This window comes from Myotis lucifugus, unplaced genomic scaffold (genome assembly GCF_000147115.1).
Source record: "Myotis lucifugus unplaced genomic scaffold, Myoluc2.0 scaffold_125, whole genome shotgun sequence".
Lineage (NCBI taxonomy): Eukaryota > Metazoa > Chordata > Mammalia > Chiroptera > Vespertilionidae > Myotis > Myotis lucifugus.
Genome location: NW_005871173.1, coordinates 1,561,816 through 1,569,222, shown reverse-complemented (window position 1 = coordinate 1,569,222; position 7,407 = coordinate 1,561,816). Strand labels below are relative to the sequence as shown.

Here is a 7,407-nt window from a genome sequence, read left to right as displayed (position 1 = left end):
TGGGGGATGAGGGCATGAGTGGGGGGATGAGGACAATGGGGGAATAAGGACACATTTGTAATATCTTAATAAAGGGGAAAAAATTAAAATGTATTTTTTTTCTATTGCTTTACAAAGAAAATTGCACAAATGAGAATTTTGTTTTCTTGATAAGTTTATGCTTCAGGCCATCATCCTAAATATCAATGATAACTTAGAACACACCTCCTAAAGACTGTGGGGGTAGGCCAGGGGGACCAAGGTCACGTGGGTGGGGATGCTCAGACCACAGAATAACCAAGGGGCATCTTTCTGAAGCTTTAATTTCATTTAATGCTAAGTAATTTAAAAATCACTTCCCTAATAAATATATATCTATCATAAACTATTTAATTTACCTTTTTAAAGGTAAAATATAGGAGTTCAATGATATTGAGCATATATAATAGGTCACTTTGGCTACATCATCAGGTGTACCTGGGTAGGCTACACTTGCACTAATTAATGCAATACATGTTTAGTGAGCAGCTACTCTGTGCTACACACTGTTCCAGGCCTGGGGATACAGCAATAAAAAGACCCCCCAAAAAAATCCCTGATCTCATGGAGCTTATATTATAGTGGGGAGAGATGACAAATAAAAAAGGAATATAAGTATGTTAAATATATGAGAGGGATAAGTACTTTAGCAACAGAGTAGAGAAGGAAAGGGGGAAATCTATAATAATAAAAGCATAATATGCTAATTAGACCAGACGTCATTCCGGGCGTCCTTCCAGACGACCTTCCCAACAAAGCCAGGGCTGCAAGGGAAGCCTGGGTCTCGGGTGCCAGAGGGAAGCCGGTGCCGGCAGCCAGGGGAAGGAAGGCCTACTCTTGCACGAATTTCGTGCATCGGGCCTGTAGTAGGTAATATGAGGGGAGGGTGCTGTCATTTAGAAAGGAAAATACAGGAAGGCCTCCCTGAATGGTGACTTTTAAGCAGGAACTTGCAGGAGGGGAGACCCTGTAGATGCTGGGGAAAGAGCACTGGAAACTGACGAGAGAAAGTACAAGTGCCCAGAGAGGTGGGACAGGCAGGAGGCCAGTGTGGTTGGAGCAGCAGGGGTCAGAGAGGGGACAGGGAGCCAGAGAATACAGCGCACAGGGACATTTTAGGGACTTTGGCTTTCACATTGAGACTGAAAGTCATGATTAGAGGGCTTTGCCTCGAGAAGGCTGATCATGGGGCATATTCTGTGGCTGCCCTGCGGATCTGGACTGTGGGCAGCAAAGTGGGAGCCCTGGGGCCTGCTAGGCTAATTCAGGTGAGAGATGATGTGGGTCGGAGTCAGGTGGGAGCATAGGAAATGGCCTGAGTCGGACAGAGTTGAAGAGATAGCCAATGGGATTGGATGGATGGGAGGAAGGGGTGACAAGCCAGGGAGATGGTAAGATTTTGAGTGTAAGCCATGTGAGAATGGGGAAGGCAAAGTAGAGCAGGCTTGGGAGGGAGGCAAGGAGTTCGTTTCTGCATATGTCAGAGTTGGTTTCTGCATATGTCTGTTGGACGTTAAGGTGGCAATGTTGAGTGGACAGTCGGATATAAGAGCCTAGAGTTCCAGGAAGAGGTGGGTCTTAGGTACAGACTTGCTAACATGCTTGTGAAGATGGTATTGAAACATACACCGATGAGCTCCCCAAGGGAGTAGTAAACACAGGAAAGAGAAGAGATGCAAAGAGGCCCTGCAGCACCCCAACATGTAGAGGCCAAGGAAATAATGAGAAACACACGAGGAAACAGAAGGAGCAGTGGGCAAATCAAATTAAAAGGAAACCAAGAGAACATGTTGTCCTCAAAGCCAATTGGGGGAGAGGGGAGTTTCATTTTAGGGAGGAAATTGTCAACAAGAGTCAAATCATAAAGGGTGACTGCTCTTGGACGAGGGCAAGAGGAGGACTCCTCCAAGAGCAGTCACCCTCTGCGATTTGGTTCAAAGAGCAAGGACTGAGAAGAGAGCCCTGGAGGGAGGTGAGCCGGGAACTTGACCAGAGCAGAGTGGGGTGGAGACAGCCGGGTTGGAGTGAGTTGGGGGATGAGGTCCATGAAACCGAAGAGACTGGCAAAGACAACATGCTGAAGAGAATTCCTGTAAAGGGGAACAACGGAATCAGATGATAGCCAGAAGGATAAAGGAACATTTTTTTTAAATGTTGGTGGTTGTTGTCATGTATGAGAACCTTTAGGAAAAATCCCTGCATGCGAGTGGGATGCTTGGAAAGAAACTGTGATGTGGCAGTGGGGACGGGGCAATTGCTGGTGTCGTCCTTGAGTAGCCAAAGGGGATGACTCTCATGCCCACGAGGAGGACTCGTCCGAGAGCAGTCGCCTGTACGTTAGAGCAATGGTTGGCAAACTGGGGCTCACAAGCCACATGCGGCTCTTTGGCCCCTTGAGTGTGGCTCTTCCACAAAATACCGACTTCTGTGCATGGGCCACAAAGTTTCAATCGCACTGTACGTGCACGCCCGCACGTGGTATTTTGTGGTATTTTGTGGAAGAGCCACACTCAAGGGGCCGAAGAGCCGCATGTGGCTCTCGAGCCGCAGTTTGCCAACCACGGCATTAGAGGAACAGGAGAAGGACATCTGAGAATAGCTAACTATATACACCTGTGGTAGGGCACTAGTGAGTGTCAGCTCCAGTGAGAAAGTCTTTGGTAAATTGCTTATCCCTGTGTCTTCTTAGCAGTTCCATTTTTTCCCCTGTAAGTCACATATGAAAATAAAAACGTAAGTGAAGGTTTTTGCTAGGTTCCAGTTATTTCTGGGGTCCTGTAATTGTTGTTTTGTATTTAATTTGGGTGGTTGTTTTTGACCTATTGGTGGCCCTTCCTATCAATTTTCAATAAATTATGCATAGACGTATATGTGAGTGTGCGTGTGCGTTCCATGAATTTGTGTCCACTTGTCACGAAGTTCTTTCCCCTCTGCTACCTCTTCAGATCCCGGGTTCCCTGGTTCGTGGCTGTTGCTATATAATGTTCCTCTCTCTTATCTCTAAGATGCCGTTTTCTGCTTTCCGGGAGCGGCTACAGAAGACTTGAAAGCAAATCTATTTTCATTCTCTGCATTCAGTTTCCTCTCACTGGCTTTCATCGTATGGATTTTTCGCTTTCGCAGCTGCACACTCCGTACCTCTTCAGCCCTCTTCACATCCGTTTTAGAAACCCTGCTCTACCAATTCTGCAGCCACGGAGATGTGCCACGGTCAAGTCCCACACAGCATAGGGATCATTTTCACTTTCCCATGCTGTCCTAAAGATACCCAGGATTCTGAAACCTTCATTTAAGTCCTAGGAACGCCCTGGGTCCACTTCCTCCTGACACTATCTGTAGCTCCTACTGCATCCCTTTCCGAGAGGCAGAGAACTCCTGTACCTGTAAAGTTTATTGTTCCAAAAGCTCCTTCCATGACCTTGGCCCTGAAAGCTAAAGCCCACCTGCTGTGTTGTTATTGCTGCTGTTGTTCCCTCCCATAGCCTATCTCTCATCAGGAGGCTGGGAACTACCAAACACTAAACAGCCTTCCATTGGAATGGGATCCTGAGAAAACCTCGTACTCTACTAAAGCTGAAACCTGAGGGATTGGCAGGTGAGGTCTCATCAAGGCTGCTCATCACCAGCGGTTGGAGTCCTCAGTGAAGGGGAGTGAGGGCCACCAACGGAGTGCATAGCTTTGAACCTTTGAACTTCACTAGGATCTGAGAAAAACAAAAGCCTTTGTGTTGTCTCTGATTGGAGGTTTACTTCTGTCTGGCTTGGTAAGTAGGCAGGTAAGCAGAGGCAAGAAAGAAGGGAGGGAGGAAGGGGAGGCGGGGGGGGGGGGGAGGAACGACAAAATGGAGAGATACATGTGTATGTACAGATATAGGTACATATGCACACACAGACATACATATGTATACACATACACGTCTATGGTAATTTACGAAGATATCTGAGGATGTGCCAAAGTATTTGCAATTAAAGAAACAGGGAGTGTTAGGGAAGGACTAACAGGAAACCTGGGATCTCGCTCCAGATCCGCAACCGACCATCTCCGGAATGTTGGGCAAGCCGCTTCCGTTCTGTCCTTCTTGTTTTCCCATTTGAGAAAGTGTCTAAGGCCCCTTTTCGGTTCTACCATACTAAGGTCGATACGTAGCTAAAATCGGGTATAGGTATGTTCCTGGGACGCCAACGCTAAAGCCTCCATTTTAGATACGACTGAGCAATCAAAAGACACTCACCCACCATTATTAGAAACTCAAACTGTTACAACACAATGCTTAGTACTTTTGTGTGTCAACAGTCAGAAATTCAGGTTTATCTGCCTCTGTTTTATTACTTTTTCCTGTCTCTAATATTTTTTTCAATCCCATACCTTAATCTCTTTTTTTAAGCCATGTATTAGCATACACTTAATATCAAATGAAAAATATCCATTATCACTGAAATTATCCTGAATGTCCAAAAGACTTATTTTAAAGGTTCCATAAAATGGACAGTTTTGTTTTTCACTGAACAGTTGAGCTAAGCGATCTCACGAACGTGGTTTATTGTCTCTGAATCTCACCAAGTGGGCCAGACCCGCAGGCACACGGGGACCGAGCCCCGAGTCTCAGACAGTGAAGGCGTGCGAGCTTCCCTTTCCAGCTCCCCCTATGCTCCTCCCACGCCCACTCGCTGTCTTCGGTAGAGGAGGTGGTGGAGACCCGGCACTAACCTTCAATCTCTGCAAAGGGAATATGGCTCTTCTCAAGCACAATCTTGGACCACCAGGACAGAACCATCTGTTTTACTTAGTGGTTAAGTGGGGGCCACTTTGCAAGCGCAATCTCTTGGCAAGGAGCCCGGCCCTTATCTCGCACACCCAGGCGCCCTCGGACAGGCCTGGGCTACGGAGGGGGCTTTGCGAGTCACTCCCGCCACCCTGAACTATCAGACAGGTGTTATCTATTTGCATTCACAACACTCTTCACAGTCCGGTCTGTGTGGATTGGAGTCCTGGGCTCTTCACCAGACCTCAGGCTCTGCCCAGGAACTCTGGTCAAAATCAAAGCCGGTGACAGGCGTCAATGTGGCTCGAGAAGAAGGCTGGTGACGCTTGCTCTGAACCTGCTCTAGTTGGTTGCAGGCTGTGTCTCAGCAGAACATTCTAGATCCAAAGCAAAAGCACTAAATAAGCCCAGTGGGCGTGGCTCAGTGGTTGAGCATCGAACTATGAACCAGGAGGTAACAGTTCGATTCCCCATCAGGGCACATGCCGGGTTGTGGGCTCAATCCCCAGTGTGGGGCATGCAGGAGGCAGCCGATCAATGATTCTCTCTCATCATTGATGTTTCTATCTTTCTCTCCCTCTCCCTTCCTCTCTGAAATCAATATACACTGAGTGGCCAGATTATTATGACCAGCCAGATTATTATGACCACCCCATCAGTACTTCATTGACACTTCCAAAAATACTGACTATTGAAAACTTCCTAAGCAAATACTCTCAAGGTTTTATTATTTGCATAACTAATCCACTTCATTGTACTGATTGTGTATGTGTGTGTGTGTGTGTACACTGTGTGTGTACACACACACACACACACACACATATATATGTACATATATTTTTTAAAGTACTAAATAAAATGTTACCAATGTGTCTGCTCATTCTAAGCTCCCTGGACAGCACTGGCCATTCCTCCACCCCTAGCTGACACTTCTGTAAAGGAAATGAAGGGACCGGCGGTGCACAATGTCCCCACATAGGGGACACGGCCGAGGAGCGTGCCACCCCCCCTGAGCTGACTCACAGCCCCATCGCCCCATGAGCAAGCAGAGGACGCCGGGCCGCAGGGAAACGCTCTGACTTGGTAGGAGAAACTCCAGCAGCTGTGCAGCTGGGCCCTTACTTTCCAGAAATTCTATAAATAATCCTCCAAGCTACAACGACTTCAATAGAGCTTCCTATTTCTGTCTCTCCACCTACCAATTTTCGGAGAATTACATGCTTGGCCAAATGAACGTAAAGCTGAGGCAGCCGCATGGGGGCCGGCTTCCTGGGTCCTGGCCGGGAGGCTCCGTGCTAAGACAGACGCCTAATGAATGAGCCGCCTGGGAGGGATGAGGGGTGACTCAGTCACTCTGCTTACACAGGTACCCCCACCCCCGACACACACACACACACACACACACACACACACACACACACTTGGATCGCAGGGGATTCCACTTCTTTTTCACAAAGTTCAAGACAAAAGTTAAGGACAAACTTGAACAAACAGTGAACCTCAAATTACAAGTCTGAAAAGTAGCTCACTCAACTCAAAACGAAGGTTATACAACATCCAGGAACCGACAAAACACAAACTCTGCCACATTTTAACTTCCTTGTGTGTCCGGTAAAGATAAGGTAATAGCCATTAATGCCTTCACCTGATCATTCTGAGAGCTGGTCCTTTCTCGAGATCTCAGCAAAAATACATCCACACAATATATACCACCCGCTTTGGGGGAGTTCATTAGTAGAATGAGGTAGCCAACGGCAATACATCACTTTAGGTGTGTAAATCATACAGACACCCCACTTTCAAGGTGCCATTCCCCCAGGCGCAGCCGACGAACAAAATCATGTAAAACACAGAAAAGTGAGCGCACGATGAGCTACCGCCCAAAAGAACATGTCAAGGAACGCTTCTATCTCACATGTAAAATTCCACCTCAACTCCAAAAAGCGGGGAAATAAACTCTGTAGCCTTACCTTCGCCAAAAGGGGTGGCTGCAGCCGGCGTTTGTCAGACTCTGTCAGTGAGAAGAGCGAGTTGCGGAGTCCAGGGCTCCGTCCGCAGCCCCGAGCCCTCTCCCCCGTCTGCCCATGGCCAGGCAGGAAGCGGCGTCTGACAGCCACCGCGCAGCCGTTACAGCTAAAAGCGGATCTTGTGCGAGGCTGCCTGTATTTCTGTCTGCCAGCTCCACGCCCTCACCGTGCTCAGTTTTTTCCATTGGTGGGAGAGTGTGATGCAGCCTTAACCAGAAAGTGGTTTTCCATGGGCTGCCCGGAGCGCGTGGCCAGCACAGCCCGGAGCCCATGACTGGGCTGCTGTTGGAGGCGCATTCCAGAAGGCCCACCGAAGTCCCAGAGGAGCGCGCGCCCGGGGCTGCTGAATAAAGGGTCACTCTCTCGGAGGGAGCTTTTTTTTTTAAGCCTCTTTTGCAGGAAGAAGGCACACCTACCATCCTTGTGTTTAAAAACGGGAGTAAACATTCAGTCTCCAAAACCACAGGCGGAATGTGAGGGTCATAAAAACCCTGCCTCAAGAGCAGCCCTTCCAATTCATTTGTGATTTACACAATATCGAGTGTGCACTGACTCCAGGCTCCGTGCGTGCGGGGTCCTTTCATCTGTGAGCTGGCGGA

The 7,407-nt window shown here is 48.1% G+C and overlaps 1 protein-coding gene across 1 annotated transcript in view; it reads right to left on the bottom strand.

Annotated features, from left to right (window-relative positions):
* Window positions 1–6,893, bottom strand: part of TIAM2 (T cell lymphoma invasion and metastasis 2) — a 97,933-nt gene extending 91,040 nt beyond the window's left edge. The window contains 1 exon segment of the mRNA XM_023758219.1: window positions 6,752–6,893. The gene's annotated coding sequence lies outside the window, so the exon portion shown is untranslated.
* Window positions 6,894–7,407: the final 514 nt, after the last annotated feature.